This window comes from Trachurus japonicus, chromosome 1, assembly GCF_045865225.1.
Source record: "Trachurus japonicus isolate A0001 chromosome 1, Traja_1.0".
Lineage (NCBI taxonomy): Eukaryota > Metazoa > Chordata > Actinopteri > Carangiformes > Carangidae > Trachurus > Trachurus japonicus.
In genome coordinates this window covers 8,139,635-8,159,116 of record NC_140907.1, presented here as the reverse complement: position 1 = coordinate 8,159,116, position 19,482 = coordinate 8,139,635, and positions in this window count along the sequence as shown.

The following is a 19,482-nucleotide window of genomic DNA, read 5'->3' as shown; positions in this document are numbered from 1 at the left end:
CATATCCGGCTCTTTACCTCTATTCTCACTCTTTTAAACTGTAAGAACAGAATGATTGCCAGTATTTTACATCTTTGCTGAGCATAAGATGCCTGTGTCAAATATAAGCCAGGTCAGTTCAGCAGGTGAAGCAAGCGGGCTTCTATTCGAGAAATGAATGGTAATCATCACCCATGGGCTTCTACAGTACTGTGTACAGTGGCGTGGTGACTGTGTCCACAGTCACGCATATACTGCATTTCCTTTTCTCCGCTGGTATGTATCCACAATTTCTCCTGGCTTGACAGTGTCCAGTCGCAATCTCGGTGGTGGTCCGGATATTGCTGTCAGGGGCGGGGGGCGTGTGCAACTTGAGCCCAAGAGGAGGGGCCCAAATTGAATGTTGTGTTTACAAACTGCAATGAACAAACCTACAGACTCTACCTTTAACAAAAGCCGCGTTTCCACTGCAGGAGTTCCTGGTAAAGGGAGGGGGTAGGAACTTCTACAGGAACCGTCCTCTCAGTGGCCGTGTCTCCACTGCAGACAGGACCCACCGGGCTCTGATGGCGACGTGCAACAGTTTCCATCATTGCATGGTCGTTGTGCAGCGTTTTTTTTTTTTTTTTCTTTTACTGCTCTTGTTGTTGTTTTTTTCTGTCAGTATAGATTTTTTCTTAAAAAAAAAAAAAGCCATCTTGATCGTCACGTAATCCCCTGATCGCCTATTTACCACTCTTTTTTTTTTTCTTTTTTACCAGGCCTACTGCTACTCTCGTCTCTTACTGAGTAATTCTCTCTTTTTTCCGGCCGTTTTTCCATTTGTAGTAACGCTGGGTTATAAAAATGCATCTTATTTCGGGCTTCCTCTTAGCGTCACATGATCCTGCTTTGAGTCTGACCAATCAGCACAGAGTAAATCTCAAGCCCCACCAGGACTTCTTCAGGGCCGATCTGAGTACCTACCCCCAGGCAGGGACTCCGTTCGGCCCCGTAAAGGTTCCTGTAAGCGACCCTGTGGGGGAGGTTCCTGCAGTGGAGACACGCCTAAAAATAAACACACTATTGTCATTTCTGTACCATTTTATACTGTGCAGCACGGACATGAGACAGTTAGCCTATCTGTCATGATCAGTGTGTGACTATCGTATTTCCTGTTCAACTTCTGTAATCACCTTCCTTTTTGTGTCTGTTGTGTTACCTCCTGCCCTTGTGTGTTTCCTGTCAGTCTGATTGCCTGCCCTGCCCTGATTAGCTTCACCTGTTCCCAATTACCTTTGACTTCCTCGTGTATTTAGTCGCCGTGTTCCTCTCACTCTGTGACTAGTCTGTGCTACTTCCCGAGTGCCTTCTTTGTTGATCTGTTTTGGCTCCTGGTTATGCTCCCTCATGTTCCTTGTGTGTTGCATCCTGTTGTTTGTTCCTGCCGGTTTGCCTGCTTAGCCACTCACCTGCCTCTCCATTCACCAGTCTGCCTGGAAGCCTTCTCATTTATTAAATATACTTCATCCATCTTGCCTGCATTTGGGTCCGTTTGTTCAACCTTGATGTTATCTCTTCAGAAATCTGAACTCCTTCCTGCAGGTCCACCTATCAAATCCAACAGATACAAACGCCACATTATTCCTACTGCTGTCGCCTTCCTTAAATTGGACATATTATGGGAATATCTTTTTTTAAGGCTCTTTAACATAATGTTTGAGTGTTTGTCTTGCCTTCCGGCCCCCAAAATGTGAGAACTGACAAAAAAATAGGTAATTTATAGGCTCTCGAGGTTGAAATCCATGTGTTTTTTGTTTGTTGTCATGCAATGATTCGTTTTCAAATTTACATAATACCACCCCTACCTGTACCTGTGAGTACCGGTACCGGTAGCAGGGGGTGGGGCGGGGCAAGCAGTGGTTTAACCAGCCGTTCTGAACAGGTCTGTTTTGAGTGGATAAAAAGAGCTGTGATGTTTGATCCTTGGGGTATTTTGACCAAAACATGTCACAGACATGTCTTTAAGACACCTGGGAACTATTTTAATTTGTGTAAAAGCGGCATAATATGTCTCCTTTAACTCACAAAAAGGTTACACAGTGCTCTCCTGTTCTCTCCACTGATTCAAATTGATTCTGTGATTTTAATATGATCCAGGTTGTGATTTCATGAATGACTTCTGCTCTCAGTAGCATAAAGAGTGAAAACTGCTCTATTTTTTTTTTTTTTCATCCTGCGTAGTTGACTGTTTAACATTTTATTAGTCATCTGGGTAATTTATGGTCAATTCTTTATTTTAATTGCTTATTTATTGCTACCATCTGCTTACCTATGTACATATGTATATCTGTTAACATCTGTGTTTGGTGTGTTTAGTGTCCTTATCTTGTGTTTGTGTTTTACATGTACAGTATGTGACTTCTATGTTGAATGTTTTTTTGTCCCTCACTCCTGCAAAACAAATAGCCCCATTGGGGACAAATACAGTTATTGAAGTTGAAGATATCTCACATTGGGCTATATTAAAAAAAAGAAAGAAAAAATATTTATAGTCACAACCTGTAGTTCAGGTTGAGTGTCTTCATACTCCTTGTACACCTTCCACTTCTTTAACAGCTGACATTTATCCAACTGTGTCTTAACCTGTGGTCTCTGACATTTAATAGTAACCCAGTGGAAAACCCTGGCAGCCACACTGAACTGCATCCTCAACAGTAATGTGCGAGTTGGCTTATATAATTCAAGTTTTATTGCGTAACAGACGTAGACTCAATATACTCACTACTATAAGAATCGTAACTTGAGCCATTACCCAACACAGCTCGTAAACAGTAGCAAGTTACATGAGCTTAAAAAGTGACTTCAAATCAAAGCTGACTTCAGGTTTAGTGCACTTAAGGGGCTGTTTTCTTTGCTGCTTGCTTTCTTAATGTGATTCAGACCAGCAGTTGTGTAGTCATGTAGTGTTTTTATACAGTAAATGGCCCTGTTGGACAATTGTGCTAATAAACATTACATGTCAAGAGCTGCTCAACTACGCACAGCTTTGCTGGGGATGCTGGAGGGGATTTATTCATAATTGAGGGGACACTTAACCAGCAGCGACATGCCATTCTGTCCGCTTTACACTGTCACATCCCCTTTTCAACAGGACAATTATCCAAAATCCGTCTCCAGGCTATGTAGGGCCTATTTAACCAATAAGGACAGTCACAGAGTGCTGCATAAAATGACCTGGTCTCCACAATCAGCCAACCTAAACTCAGTTGAGATGGTTTAGGATCACAGATTTAGCCTGTAGAGGAAAAGAAAGGCAGCCAACCATTGCTCAACATATATGGGAAATCCCTCAGGACGGTTGAAAATCCACTCCAAGAGACAAAGTCATGAGCCTGGTTGAAAAAAAGTGCTACTTTATAGTTCCGATGTATTTAAGATTTTGGCTTTAAGACATTATATAAAAAAATTTAAAAAAGACAGAGATATGATTACGATAAAGATTAGGATTTTTTTTTTTCAACAAGAAATTTCATATCTCCCTTCAAAAGCTATCCAGCTTCCGCAGCATTGGAAAATTAGGACAATGGATTCCAATATACCTTTTTTTTATATACATTCACCCACAGAAGTACATCTAATGTTCAACTACTGCACAATAAGAGTACCATCAAATAATACTCCTGTTGTGTATTGAATTTGCTTTACATTTACATCATCTTTAAAACCTTAACACGGTCTACCATACCACATAAAAAAAGTCAACACTGATTTGTGCGGCTCTGTTGTTGATGGGTTTTTCCCCCCCCCACTAATGTTAAAGGGACAACGAGGAGTTTTAGAAAAGCGAAGCGTTTTCACACTACATTTATGAGCCTCCGCGCGCACCATGAAATTCTTTGACCGGCGCAAGACGGACTCATGTTTTCATTCATCAAGAATTAAAGTCAGAGGTTGGAAGACGATCACATAGTTCTGACCATAAACGGCGATTCAGCTGCGTTATTCTCATAACTCGCCGCGAAACCGAAAGTAAGGAAATGCTGGTCGGCTCGACCAGCATTTCCACCACCACCAATAATAACAAAATAACGATAGAGACAAAACGATATATTTATCAAAAAAGGGGCCCATTAACAAGTGTGGGTAGCGGAGATTCATCCACATTAACGTGAGACTTTTTTTATAACCAAATAGAAACTCCTCGTTGTCCCTTTAATTGAACATATATGAGAAACTAAAACAAAGTGCTGTCAATCTGCTCATTTCTTCTCTCTTGCAAAAAAAACAAAAAGTACCAATAAGAGTACTTTTAACAAACTGGATCAATAAGCAGTATTAATAAATTTACTACATTTAAACATTTTTATGGATTGACTTTGGAAACATATTAGAAAATAAAAAGTGTTGGGTTTTTGAAGCTTGGAATAGCACAGTGTGGTCTCTTCTGACAACAGATACTCTCTGAAATGGTAAACTGCTTAAAGCAGAAGTAAGTGGTCCGGTCGTTTTCGCTAATGCTGCGTTCCAGGCAGGCTTTTGAAATCGTAAATTACAGCTTCAAGTCACAACTTACGCCTTTGTAGCGTTTCAGGCAACCCACTCGTGTTTTTCCGACCTGTTTTACCGGTGAAAGTCACTATAACGGCCACTCGTAACTTCCGACCGGTGAACTCGTACCAGATCGAACTGGTACCACTTCACGGTCGGAAAAATACGAGTTTCCTTGAACGCACCATAACAGTCCTCGTCGCTACGTCACCACATTCACGGCGTTCCTTGGCTGCACACACAGCCCTGCATGCCGTTCTCTCTCCTCATTGGATAAAAACTGTAGGATACGATAAATGTTTTCTCCTCGGCTCAGAGCAGAGCAGAGGGACTGACAGACCCGTGTTTCAGTCCAAACACTCTATGTAAGTGATTGCTGTCGGAAGATATAACTATTTAAGACTTATAACACAAATATATCACTTACTTCTGCTTTAAGGTAACCCACTGCTGTTTTAAGGACTTCAGCTACAGTTGGTCATGGCGTGGCTCGGCTGAGGACCTTCGATGTCACTAGGCCAGCCTTTCTCAAAGTGGGTGCCGCGGCACCCTGGGGTGCCGTCTGACTGCGTCAGGGGTGCCGTGAAAAAAACTTCTGACATTTCATAGAATACATTCTTTTTACATATAGGCCTATGCAAAGGGGCCGTGTCCACCGGACGCCCTTTTAACCCGCCCTCGGCGGAAAAAAAGCTCTCGGGTCGGGGCTTCTCTTTTTTTGTCGCGGCGCTCAGAGCGCTCAGAGTTGAAATAATCAACTTTTGGAACAGCGCCGCACTTATCAAGCGGCTCGGACGTGAGGCGGCTCGTTTCAGCAGCGTTCAGAGAGAGAGAGGGAAAGGGAGGGAGAGAGAGAGAGAGACCGCTCCGTGGACAGCCGTTGGTCACGGGCGCTCAGAGCAGTAGGGGCCGTGTCCACCGGACACAGGACGCTATGAAAAAAATGCGTCGTACAGACAGGCACACATCACGAGTCACACCCCCTCCTCTCTCCAGTGGATCTGTGTCCGCTCTGTTCCGACTCTGGTGCGTTTGATGTATAAAAACACTCTGCAGTGACACGGTAGAAACTCTCTGATTGAGAGAGTCAGAACGGAGCGGAGACGCCGGTGGATTCATTTGAGCGCGTGCCTGCGCGCTGCGCGCATGTAGACCTTTCTCTCTTCCTCTCACATTGCGGATTATTGTGTGCGTGTGCGTGTGTGTGCATATGTAGGCTACAGAGGCACCTATGCACCCTGCATTTACAGTTTGTATTATGCTCTGTTAACTACTATACTGTCTCATCTAAATAAACAGGACATTTACATTTAGGCTATGCAGTGTTATTTTGAATTACATTTTACACAGGGGTGCCCTGAGATTTTATTCACTTTTGAAAGGTGCCCTGACTGAAAAAAGTTTGAGAAACGCTGCACTAGGCCATAGGAGAAGTGCCCTTCTCCTCACTCTTCCTCCTCTCTCCTCAGCCAGTGAGAGTGAAGCTCCCTCTTTCTGCCAGCTCTTCACCAGCAGCTGCTGCGCTCTGACTTCAATGAGGCCTGTGTGAAGTCTATGGTCTATGGATGTAATGTAATAACAACAATGGCCGCCTACTGTCGGCTCCCTCGGACACTGCATCTGAAACACGCGCATATAATCATCACTTATCGTCATATTTTCACTGACACGACTCCAATCCAATTATAATGTTTGGAGTTTGAATTCAGCAGGGGAGACTTCCGTCTTTTTCTCTGTTTTTGGTATTTATGTGTGGCAGCGTTACAGCGCCACACACGCTCCACACAGGCCTGGAGTATGTACTACAACGTCTTGAGTCATTTTCAGTGGATCCGTGCATGCGTATGCAGATATTTCTTGAGACGATGTCATGTTTATGGAGATTTTTTTCAAAACAAACAAGATAAGATTGTTTTGGTTGAAGCTCAGTTTCTGTGTGCAGTTTATTGGACCAGGAGACTAACAACAGTATCACATCAAAAGACATCTCCTTTTTTTCCCATAGGACCTTTTAACATTGCCAGTGTATAATGCAATGTATTGTATGTTGTTGTCTATTCATAGTCAGGTTACTACAGTACACCTGTACATTATGGTTATATTTGTGTTGAATATGAAGCTGATCTGTTTAATGTTGTATGGAAGTGAATATTGCCAACCACTACGCCGCAGAGCACCAAATCCTTCAGCTTTCATTAACTATTGATAAGGTAATTTTGGTTATAGTTATTAACTTAATTATTAATCAGGGTTCCAAATTAATAGTTAGTATACTTTATGAGACTGATTTAGTGAAGTGGTTATCTGGTGTCCCAAGGTGGAGTAAATGTAAATTAAATCGGATTATGTAATGTAACAATTAATGGTTTAATAATCATATGTTTTAATGATCATATTGTTTTCTACTTTTTAATAGCCAATAACATCCACAGTACTAATGCAAAACACAAACAACCCTATGACACACAGGCACACACACGCACACACACAGTCCAGATAAAACTGTAAGAGTATTAAGATTACATGCAAGACAAAATGGCATGAAGTGATTAGTTATGCTAAATCTCAAATACAGATTTGCAAGAGTTTCTGTTTTTTCCACGAGAACTTTAAGGCTTTGTAAGTCATCACTCATGAGGCAGTGGAGGCACTGTGAATAAATGGAGCAACATTAATTCAGCAAAGTTCTTTGTGCTCAAATCACAAGTGTGTGCACATTTGTTCAAACTTAATTGTGGATAAGTAACAGGCTGAATTCATATGACATTATCTTTGTAAGTCCCCAGCCATGTTCAGCATCAACATGCACCTTCTGTGAAATGAGCCTGTATTTACAAAACATTTTATCTTACCACTGAATAAAGGTTTTCCCATTAAACAAGCATACATCAGGTCTCAGTTGACCACAAACAAACCTGCACATTCACCACGCTATGAGATAATAACGGAACGAGTTGTTTTCGAGGTAAATTTATGCAAAACCGCTGATGCGCATTCCTGTCGGAGGCAGTTTTTCGGCAAGCAGTCTCTGTATTTACCTCGAAAACAACTCTGTCTCGTAACGTCCCGTTATCATCTCATAGCGTGGTGAATGTGCAGGTCACAACTTGTCCATGAGAGTGTTTTAGAGTTGTTGGATTGTGTATTTGATGAGTTTGATGAGGGAAACCAAGAAATCACGCCATTCTAAAAATAGCTTGCACCAACAATTAAAGGTAATCAACCTACTCCTACAACTATAGGGATTATGGCAATGGGCCAATCTGCCAAAATATTGAACTTTCCCTTTAAGTATCACTGCACACAGACATGACTTCATTCCTCACCTGTTCTCCATCACCCCCTCTGTCCAGTCTCTCCCTCTGGTTTAAACTGTGCAAAACGTTGTTAATGGCTCCATCTCTCTGTCACCTGGAATGGGATATCCTTCTTCTATGATCAACAACTATGTCATCCTCACCATATCCATCTATGCACTGATGGTTCACAGAAGAAGGGCCCCCTGGGGCTGAATGCCAAATCTTTCCTTCCACTCTCTTTGACATGTACCCTCAGAATAGCCTCTGCTGTTGTGTTGGGCCACAAATGATCTTGCAAATACATCCTTGTGTGCTCAGATAACCTCACAGTAGAAGAAGTAATCGACAAAGACACTCAGACTCCCCATCCATCATGCCATTGATGCACTGCCACACCTGGCTCTCTGTCACACACCAGTATATCCTCTGTGCAGCTCATGGACCTGGTCACTCCCTCCCCTGCTTCTCCTTTCAGAAATGCAGAAGCTTGGCTCCACATACAGAGGCCCAGACTCTGTACTCCATTTTCAGCACTGACATTCAGCTTGTAAGGTCTGCATTCACACCCTTGACCACAGACTCTCAGAACCACTTCATGAACAGCCCATCCCCCTCAAAGTTCTTGTCAACAGCCTGGAAAAGTTTCCATCACTTTCCCATTGTTTGATCTCATCGCCTTGACTTGTTTAACTCATTGAGTGCCAACCACGTAATTTCTCGTTTTTCGTTCCCATGCGTTGAGTGCCAAAAACGAGATTTTACGTTTTTTGCTTTTTTTTTTAATTATGAAACTAGACACTTTAACACACAATGGGCCGGATTTACTAAAGGTTTGCGTGTATTAAAACGTGTGCAAACGTGATTGCACGCGCAAACACATGTGGAACCTGATCTACCAACCGGACGCACCAAGGATTGCGTCTCTCAAATGGGCAAAATAGCACGTGTGATCCATTTAGCGTGTTTGCCTTGATGAATATGGGCGTTTCTGCCAAAACACGCAAAATACTGGGAGGAGTAGATGCAAATCTATTGATTTAGCGCATGCAATGTGATTTACCAAACCAGGAAGAGATTGCGGTGGCTGTTTTTGCGTCTTTATTTACCACGTCTGAAAACCATGTACTGATACAACTTTGCCAAAACTTATGCGTTTATTGGTTTGATACCTGTCAGAGCCCCGTGATCTTACATCTCTGCATTTCCTCACGTCTGGGTAATTCTGTAACAGTTTTTCAGCCGTGTTAAAAGTCTTTTACGCGCTGTTATGCACGGGGCACGTCTGTCCTGCAGTGCGCTCCTCTCCTCTCCTCTCCTCTCCAGTACCTGGCTGCTCAGCTCCGTCACCGCTGCCTTCACCCGTCTTTGATCCCTCTGGTCAGTGGTCAGAGCGTTTAGATCCGTGTGTCCCACCTGAGCTCTCTATTAATCCACTCGATCATGGGCGGCACACACACACACACACACACATATTCTAGGTGTGTGATTGTCGCTGCAGCTGTCACTATATGACGAGTTGGGCCCTGTAGCGATTTGTGTTTATTTATCTAAACAGAGCGCGAGAGAGATGAACACACATGCTGTCATTGTATGCATCGGATCAAATGTCATTCTGTCCCTTCGTCCTTCCAGCTCTCTGTCCACTCTCTCCATGGCGGAAACGATTACCACGCGCAAAACCCTCATTTACATATTGCGGTTTGCATGTGCTTTCATTTAGCGGGTTTCTCTTAGTAGATCACCTGTTTTGCGTGCACTAACCAAACACGCAATATTTTAGCGGGCGCAAACAATATAGCGCCCGTTATCTGGGACCTTAGTAAATCCGGCCCCTTATGTGTAAATTTGGGGACTCTACGACGAGTAGAACTGAAATAGATGACGATCAAAGTCTCATGACAGCTCACAATCTGGAAGTTTTTATCATAACTGGGCTTTTGCAAACGGAGTTCTGCATGTGGATGCAGCAGCCGCTCTGCTCTCACCCGCGAAGCTCCAGCAGCTCGGAGCCGAACAGGAAGCTCTCAGCCGACAGTCCCGGTCTTCATCTGGAGCAACACCGTGTCCTCCCCAAGGTCCTCTAGCGGTAAAATGTGATGGTCTCTGGGCCAAGCAGGCTGGCACCGACCCGTACCACAGACGGACCGCGACCACCGGTGGGGCCGGTGTTCCCGACCTGCTGTGGCCGAGAGACCCTCACGAGGCTGTGACACGGCACGGTGCGTCTGTGTTATTGTTGTTTAGTGGCGCCCCCCCCGCCCCCGATGGTGGTTTTGTGAATAGAACAACAATTGTTGTACATATTTATCTTACACGAGCCCTTTGATCCAGAAATGCGAGTGTCAGAAGAGCGACAGGCACAAACAGAGCACCTTTCATAAAAGACGCTGTATCTCCTTTTCTAGAAAAAAAGCAGGGATTTTGATGAAACCCAGCCATGTTTAGCTTGAGTTTCCTCAGGAATGGAGGCACGTAGAAACAAATGGTTTGTAGCTATTTGAAGCATAACGTTTCACCTTTCAAATGAGCCACAGTATGTGTTGGTGGCAATAATATAGAATGCACTATAGCTCTACAAAAATCGTCAAAAATGGTCTAAATTGCCGGTACACTTGACTAAAACTTTGGAAAGGAGCACGGCACTCAATGAGTTAATTACCTATTCCCATTCTATAATGGCTTTTCAAACAAAGACAACCAAAGGTTATCTTGGCAGCTCCCAAGAGTCATAAAATATAAACATGGTAAGGGGAGCTCATGTATTGACACACTGCAGGTGTTTAATCTTACATCTAGAGCTTTATGGATACAACTGTATATTCAATTGACTGGGTGTAGGTTTGCTGTTGATGGTTTATGTCATGATGGTTAACATGTATACTGTATCTAATCTGATTTCCCCTGTTTATTAACTGTATTCATAAACCCATTATTTACTGTGCCAAACCTTGTTGATGCAACTGATCGGTGCCAATCATCAAATCAGCGAATGCATTGTGAATGCGCCGGTTTTGCTGCCGCTCTCTACAATTTAATCATAGCTTACTGCATTAAAAAATAAGGCCTAATGCATCTTGGCATATTTAATCTCTGCTATATTATGTAATCTCAGTCAATATGTGTCAGAGATGCACAGATATTATTGTGTGCACCCTCCCCCATGAAATTCATATGCAAACTTTCAAACTTGGGATAGGCTGTCTGACTGGAACCATGGTTAGTCATCACACAAACCAAATTACCTAATAAAAGACCTTCGATCCAAGTGGCTACTGGATGCTGAGGAGCAGGTGGGGCATCATCACACCCCAACACATCTTGAGAGGTACATCCTTGCCTTTTAGCCTCGCCGAACTATTCTTTCCTCCCACCCTACTGAAAGAGAGCCAGAGGAGCAGAGCTTCACACAAGCCCCAGCTCAGGTGACCTACTGAGCAATGCTTCATTCAGAAAACTCATCAAAACCATCTGTAGGAGTGAGATGATACCACCATTCCACTATTATCTTCCTCGGCCTCCTAAGATGTTCTGATCAGTGTTGTACCACTTACGAACATTTTGTTCAAAGGAACAAATCGTTTTAGTTAGGGCTGGGTGATATGGCCTAAAATCAATATCACGATATATTGAGCAGTTTGCCTCGATAACGATAAATGGACGATAACTACTCAACCACCCAAACCCCCGGAAAAAATGGCATGACTCCCCTGGACCTATTTATTGCTATTGTTTTGCTATAACTGCTGTAGGCTATTTACAGAGGTGCCACTTTAAAACTATACACTGTCTGAAAATTTGTTAAGAAAATACAAATAAAGTAATTTTAGTTTTTAAGAGTTATTGAACAACTGATAAGCACACATTATTACAGCACACATTAGACTACAGAATTTCTTTTTTGAACAAGCTGCTCCTCCTCAACCAGATGACTACCTCAGCAGCCGCAGCCGCTTCAACTTTTGAACGTTTTCGCTACATTTAGTTGTGGCTGCTGCTGCTTCTTAATTATCGCCGCCAATATTTCATAATGGGGTCGGAGCAGATGCACAGTAATAATCTACCGTCACTTTGTAAACTTCTTCAATGCCTCGACCCGCTGGACGGCGCTCTGTTTATCAATAAAGAACGTCAACTGGTTATTTCAGCCCATAAATTTAACGCCGTCACGTCCGTTTCTGTCTATAATCTCTTTTGGCGCATTTCCACTAGCACGGCTCGGCTCGGCTCGGCACGGCTCGGTTTGGTTGTGTTTCCATTACAACTGAGTATCACTAGTGCCTCCTCGACGTGGGCGGGGTCGTCATAACACGGCGCCCAGCAACGCTCTAAACTCTGTAAATATATAACTCTAGCAACATTTGAAACATCTTCAGGCGAGAAAGTAGTCGTTTAGATCCCCAACGTGTTGAAAATCTGACAAAATACCAGCTGTTTACAATTTTGTTCCGACAAAGTCGGCATTACTAAAGCTAGCCGTAGTGAGCAACGCACTTCCGGTTATTTTCACAAAATAAAATACCCGTTGCCTTTTATCACAAGGAAAGCCATTACAATAGAATTGGTGCTTTTACTTTGTAAACAGGAAGTGAGCCTACCCTCGCTGTAGCTACCTTTAAACCGCTGTTTTGACTGCTCTCGTCCCGTTAACGGCATTTAACTGTTCAATATGCCTTACCAGAGATTCTTGCCAGCTCTGAGATCGGCCTGGTTCATTGTAAAACATTTATTTATTGATGTAAATGTGGTGTTTTCTGTGCGTACAGACCCCAAGGCAGTGCTGCTCTTCTGTCTAACTTAACTCATTGAGTGCCGCACTCCTTTCCAAAGTTTTATTCAAGTGTACCGGCAATTTAGACCAGTTTTGACTTTTTATGTAGAGCCATAGTGTATTCTATATTATTGCCACCAACACATACTGTAGCTCAATTGAAAGGTTTAACTTTATGCTTCAAATGACCACAAACCGTTTGTTTCTACGTGCCTCCGTTCCTCAGAAAAGTCAAGCTAAACATGGCTGGGTTTCACCAAAATCCCTGCTTTTTTTCTAGAAAAGGAGATAGAGCGTCTTTTCTGAAAGGTGCGCTGTTTGTGTCTGTCACTCTTCTGACACTCGCATTTCTGGATCAAAGGGCTCGTGTAAGATAAATATATACAACAATTTTTGTTCTATTCACAAAACCACCATCGGGGGCGGGGGGGGCGCCACTAAACAACAATAACACAGACGCACCGTGCCGTGTCACAGCCTCTCGCCGCGGAACGTGAGGGTCTGTCGGCCACAGCGGCTCGGGAACACCGGTCCCGCCGGTGGTCGCGGTTCTTCTGTGGTACGGGTCGGTGACGGCGGTCTGCTTTAGTCCAGAGACCATCAGATTTTACCGCGGGAGGACTTTGGTGAGGACACGGTGTTGCTCCAGATGAAGACCGGGCGGGACAGTGGGCTGAGAGCTTCCTGTTTCAGCTCCGAGCTGCTGGAGCAGCTCGAGCAGCAGCGCGGGTGAGAGCAGAGCAGCTGCGCTGCATCTGCATGCAGAACTCCGTTTGCAGAAGCTGAGTTATGATAAAAACTTCCAGATCATGAGCTGTCATGTGACTTTGATCGTCATCTATTTCAGTTCTCCTTGTCGTAGAGTCCCCAAATTTACATATAATGTGTATTAAAGTGTCTATTTTCATAATTTAAAAAAAAAGCAAAAAACGAAGAATTTCGTTTTTGGCACTCAACGCATGGGAACGAAAAACGAGAAATTACGTGGTTGGCACTCAATGAGTTAACCATGGTTTTTTATTCAAACAAACTTCTGCTGCAGTCACAATTGTTAGATTTCATCAATGAGACCAACATGTATCCCCTAAAAAGAGTTTAACCAGCCGGTGGTAAACCTCTAAAAGCCATCGGGTAAGTTAATTAGCGGCCGTTTTCTCCCCGGGGTGACGACCGTAGGCTGGCCGGCGGAGCACGCCAGGAGCCGGGCTGCTGCCTCTATGTCGCGGTCGCTGCTCGGACCTCGAGCTTCACTTCTCCCAAAAACATCGGGGCAAACTTCTAAACAACCGTCGTTTCGATAAACTAACCGCACACTGGGGATCTAAACAGTTACTTTCTCGCATGAAAAAATATTAAAACTTAATAAAGTCACGTAATAACAGGCTTCAGCAGGAACATTTCTGTTGTCGGTCGTCGCGCGGTTATGACGCTTCCAGTGACGACACTCATCGGCCAATCAGTGGAAGGCAGTCGGCTGACGTCACGTTTTAGTAACGCTTCGGCTCGCTTAGAACCAGGGCTGAGGTGATACCAAAAGTGTACCTGGTTGCAGGTACTACGTGCTAGTGGAAACACGCAAATAGCGCGCTAGTGGAACCGCGCCATTAGTCACTCCCTTCACGCTGGTCTGTTGACAATATCACGTGACCGTGGCGACCGACGCTGCACGTTTTTAATCATTTCAGCGAGGTGTTTTCTCATTGCTCTGGTGTGTGTGACATTAACTCAGGTGAAAAAATAACAACAGTCTCATCAGACTCAGTACAGATGAGCGCGCTCGCCGCGCTGCTGCCGGTGTGTCACCAGCTCTGTCCCTTCCTGTTACAGACTGGATGGGGTGGAGTCACGTGACTACACACACTGAACACGTAGTACGGCTCTTAAGCCTACCAACACACAGCCAAAAAAGCCAAAAAACGACTTTTATTTTGTTTCTTTTTTCTTCTTCTTTTTTTTTAAAAACCGAATATACCGACATGCACAAAATGAAGTAAATTTCGGTATCGGTAAATTTTCGGTTTATCGCCCAGCCCTAGTTTTAGTGAACAAACTGATCGGAATCACTTCCTGTACTGATTCATTCTTTTCTCTGTTCAGTTGAGCTCAGCAGCGAGCCATTGGAACTGCCGTGTGGTCCATGAATCACTGAATCACTCTCATAGATGGTGGAGACTCTCAGTGCATGTTCAGTGATGCGTTCGCTGACCCTACTGTCACTCAGGGCTGCGGGCTCACGTTCATTGAAATAATATTCAATGTAGTAGAATGAAAAAGCACTGGGCTTACTTCAGGTGTTCACTCGCAGGAGCCAAGGGGAGTGAGTGTCTGAAGTAAGCCCAGTGCATTTTCCTTCCTCTGATATTTTATAGCTTCAAACCTGGAGTTTACCTCTTTGTTCCACCAAAAGCACTCGGTAACCCCCGCAGCCTCCCCTTTCTAACTATTCAATGCAGTGTTGTGTCATTCGCGAATACGTAGCTGTGTGTCGCTCGGTAACATCTGTGTAGCACATTCTGCAGATGGTTACACCCCGCCTTTCTGAAAATAGACTTCTATTTATCGTATTAGCGGGGTTTCCTATTTTCTCTAAACACCCCGCTATTCCGAAAAAGGCTATTGGGGAAAACCCTCCATTCGGAAAACCCCCCACTCCGAACGGACAGATGGACACAATCAGAAAGGAAACGGATACGGTGCATTTATCTTTTTTTTCCTTTTTGGGTCAAACGGATCATGTGCATAATTAACTGCAAAACAAGCAAATACTTAATATAACGCTCACTGGGTCTCATTCATGAAACGTGAGCAGCACGGATTTGTGTGTAAACCCTGAGCAGCGCAAATTTACGTGGCTTTCCGCATTCATCAATCTTTTAGTAGTGCTGATTTTTTCGTAGCGCTTGTGTAAATGTAGTAATGCAAATAAATACTGCTTGTCACCTTTGAAAATTACAATTTTAATCCGTATTACTCATTACTCATGTTCAAAATACGCCGATGCCTTTGAAACACGTAATTTAAACATGACAAACAATTAGAAATATTTGGAGAGAGAGACGTTTTAGGGATCGGACACGCACAAACACGTCAAGGCTCCATCTTATGATGATAATAATCTGATATAAAACCAAAAAAAACTTTTTGTGTTGCTACAGTAGGCTACACGCTCGGTGGGCGCACACTTAGTCCTGCGCAGTAGCGCAGTCGGCACCGGTTTGGATGGAGCTGTGACAGACGGCTGGCGCTTCTGTAACAATATAACCTGTCTATATAACTTGATGTGTTGATACAACCATGCTCCTCTACAGCTGAGGCTATGAAGAGCCTCCTCCTCCTGTCGCTGCTGTAGCTCTGTAGTTGTGTTTTTTTGTTTTTTTTTCATGTTTCATATCGAACTATTCTGGCTTTACTTCTTAAACGGTTCTTTAATAAACCAAGGATAGGCCTACTTAATTCACTAAATCTGTTTCTTCCCTCCAGCCTTTGACCTGTCCCAGTCACACCACTACTAACAGAAGAGAATTAAATATTTTTTCTGACTTCGATCCGTGATCTCTCTTTTTTTCTCTCTCCCTCTTTCCTTGATTGCGTCATGGCTGCAGGTGAACAGGTTGCACCTACCTCCTGATATGGTGGTCAGGATCTCCTTATATGGCTATTCATGTATGGAGATCTATGCTAATTGCTGATCACCGTGGGTTGGCATTCATCATCTTACACCAGGGCTGGATTAGCACCCCAAGGGCCCCTGGGCACCAGGTCCCAGAGGGCCCTTGTCGCACAGACCGCTGGCATCTCACACATCACCTCCACCCATTACAAACCAGGAAAGTCATTAAACTCCACCTTAATTAGACCTATTCACAATTGTGTATATGAAGTACCATGTCAAAACCAGACCATAATCACAAACTATTATGTCAAGACTTTCTAGTACAACTAAGGCTGACACAAACAGCAGATCAAATAAACACAACACAACCCACAACATCCACACAGTGACCGACCACTAGGGAGCTTACAAGAATGCCATCCGTATAGACACACAGTAGGCTACAGCTAAATGCAGCCAACATATGAAATTGACAAACCAACTACAAAATAGCAACATACACACACTGGGTCTCATTCATGAAACGTGAGTAAATCTGTGTGTAGATTTGCACATAAAAGCTCACTCTACTAAAACTCTACTCCGGATTCATGAACGGTGCGGGAAACTCAGTTTTGATCGTAAACACGTGTGTAACTTCATGAATGCCAACCCATCGTAACCTAACAACACGCCCACGGTGATCAGCAATTAGCATAGATCTCCATACATGAATAGCCATATAAGGAGATCCTGACCACCATATTAGGAGGTAGGTGCATCCTGCTCACCTGCGGCCATGACGCAAACGAGGAAAGAGGGAGAGAGAGAAAAAAGAGAGATCACGGATCGAAGTCATTTTGGGTTAAGTGGAGTCCAGAAAAAATATTTAATTCTCTTCTGTTAGTAGTGGTGTGACTGGGACAGGTCAAAGGCGTGGAGGGAAGAAACAGATTTAGTGAATTAAGTAGGCCTATCCTTGGTTGATTAAAGAACCGTTTAAGAAGTATAGCCAGAATAGTTCGATATGAAACATAAAAATAAAAAAAAATACACACAACTACAGAGCTACAGCAGCGACGGGAGGAGGAGGCTCTTCACAGCCTCAGCTGTAGAGGAGCATGGTTGTATCAACACATCAAGTTATATAGGCAGGTTATATTGTTACAGAAGCACCAGCCGTCTGTCACAGCTCCATCCAAACCGGTGCTGACTGCGCTGCTGCGCAGGGTGAAGTGTGCGCCCACCGAGCCTGTACTGTAGCAACACAAAAAAGTTTTTTCCGGTTTTATATCAGATTATCATCATCATTAGATAGAGCCTTGACGTGTTTGTGCGTGTCCGATCCCTAAAACGTCTCTCTCTCCAAATATTTCTAATTGTTTGTCATGTTTAAATTACGTGTTTCAAAGGCGTCGGCGTATTTTGAACATGAGAGAGAGTAATATGGATTAAAATTGTAATTTTCAACAGTGACAAGCAGTATTTATTTGCATTCCTACATTTACACAAGCGCTACACACAGTCCAGAGCAGGTGTAGATTTTGTGAGTAGCTACGAAAAAATCAGCACTACTAAAAGATTGATGAATGCGGAAATCCACGTAAATTTGCGCTGCTCAGGGTTTACACACAAATCCGTGCTGCTCACGTTTCATGAATGAGACCCACTGAGTCTTAAGAACTTTGCAAACAATTCTGTGAACTGAAAAGAAGCCTGCTCAAAAGATGAGATAATCCCTCTGTGCATGCTTCTTTCATTGTTTATAATTGCAGCCCTTGTGAATTCCCACACTGCCCAGGTCATTGAACGCACCATCGGCTCAGCGCAAGCATAGAGCGCAAGTGGCTGAACGAGCTGCTGTGTGTGTGTGTGTGTACACCAGTTTCAGCAAAGCCTACACATACACAGACATAGCCCCTCTCGCTATAATATATTCACGATGGCTCTCACTTAGCATGCCCTATAAAGCGGGGTCCTCCGACGGCTCACCTGCTCTCATCACCGCAGCGCTAGTGCGAGGGGAAGCCGGGACTGGTTCGGCATCCTCCTCCGGTTGCTCCTGGACTTCTGTGATGTTGGCCGAGGCCGGGCTAACAGCGAATGTTTTGTAAAATGATGTGATTCGCGGGACATCTTCAATCACCGCCGCTTCTCTGTCTTGCTTTTCCTCTTTGCTCCACCGCTCAAATACTTTTTTTATCCATAATCTTGCTTACTTTTACTCACGCTCTACTACTGACCTCCCGCTCACACACTCTGACCTCTCGCTCGGCAGGGGGCGGGGCCCTTGGCAAGTTGGCAACCAAGGGCTTGGTTGCCATGGGCCCTTGGTTGCCATGGGCCCTTGGTTGCCATGGGCCCCTGGGCACGTGCCCAGTGTGCCCCAATTATAATCCGGCCTTGTTTTACACACGTGTTTACGATCAAATCTGAGTTTCCCGCACCGTTCATGAATCCGGAGTAGAGTTTTAGTAGAGTGAGCTTTTATGTGCAAATCTACAAAACGATTTACTCACGTTTCATGAATGAGACCCATTATGCTTCTAGCATGTGTAGCCTCTACCTGGGATTTTTACTAAACTTAACCAACTCCTTTCTTCATTGCCTAAACCCAAACAAAACACAGAGCAAAGTAATGTCTTTTTTTTCTCCCTCTGCTGCTGTCAGCAGGAGCGGCATGCTGCAGCAGGCTCGCGCCCGGCGTAAAGTCATCATTTTAGGTCTAAAAGAAGGAATCTGAAGATTTTCAGTTTAATTGCTCCTGTTTTGCGGTAGTTGTGTCTGTCCCCGCATCGCCACGGCAGCGATGAATGGGAGTGGATGCAAGTTCCGCTGCTTAGGCTGTTTACATCCCTCAAAGCCACAATTTTTTTCCACAGACAGCGTCAGATGGCGACTCAAACATGCACCGAGAAGTTTATTTACTTTAAGCAAGCCGACATGTTTGTAAAACTAGATCTAATTCAAAGTCTCTCAGAGTCTCGCGCAAGACCCAAGTTGCAGTGCTCGGTGTGTTCCGGTGCAGTGGGAGCTACCGTTTGTGTCATAAACACAGGAATATCAACTCTTGACTTGCTTCAAGTGTACATTTTTTTCCACAGACAGCATCAGATGGCGACTCAAACATGCGCCGATAAGTTTTTTTTACTCGGAGCAAGTCAAGAGTTGATATTCCTGTGTTTATGACACAAACGGTAGCTTTCCCACTGCACCTGAACACACTGCGCACAGCAACTGGGTCTTGCGCGAGACTCCGGGAGACTTTGAATTAGATCTAGTTTTACAAACATGTCGGCTTGCTTGAAGTAAAT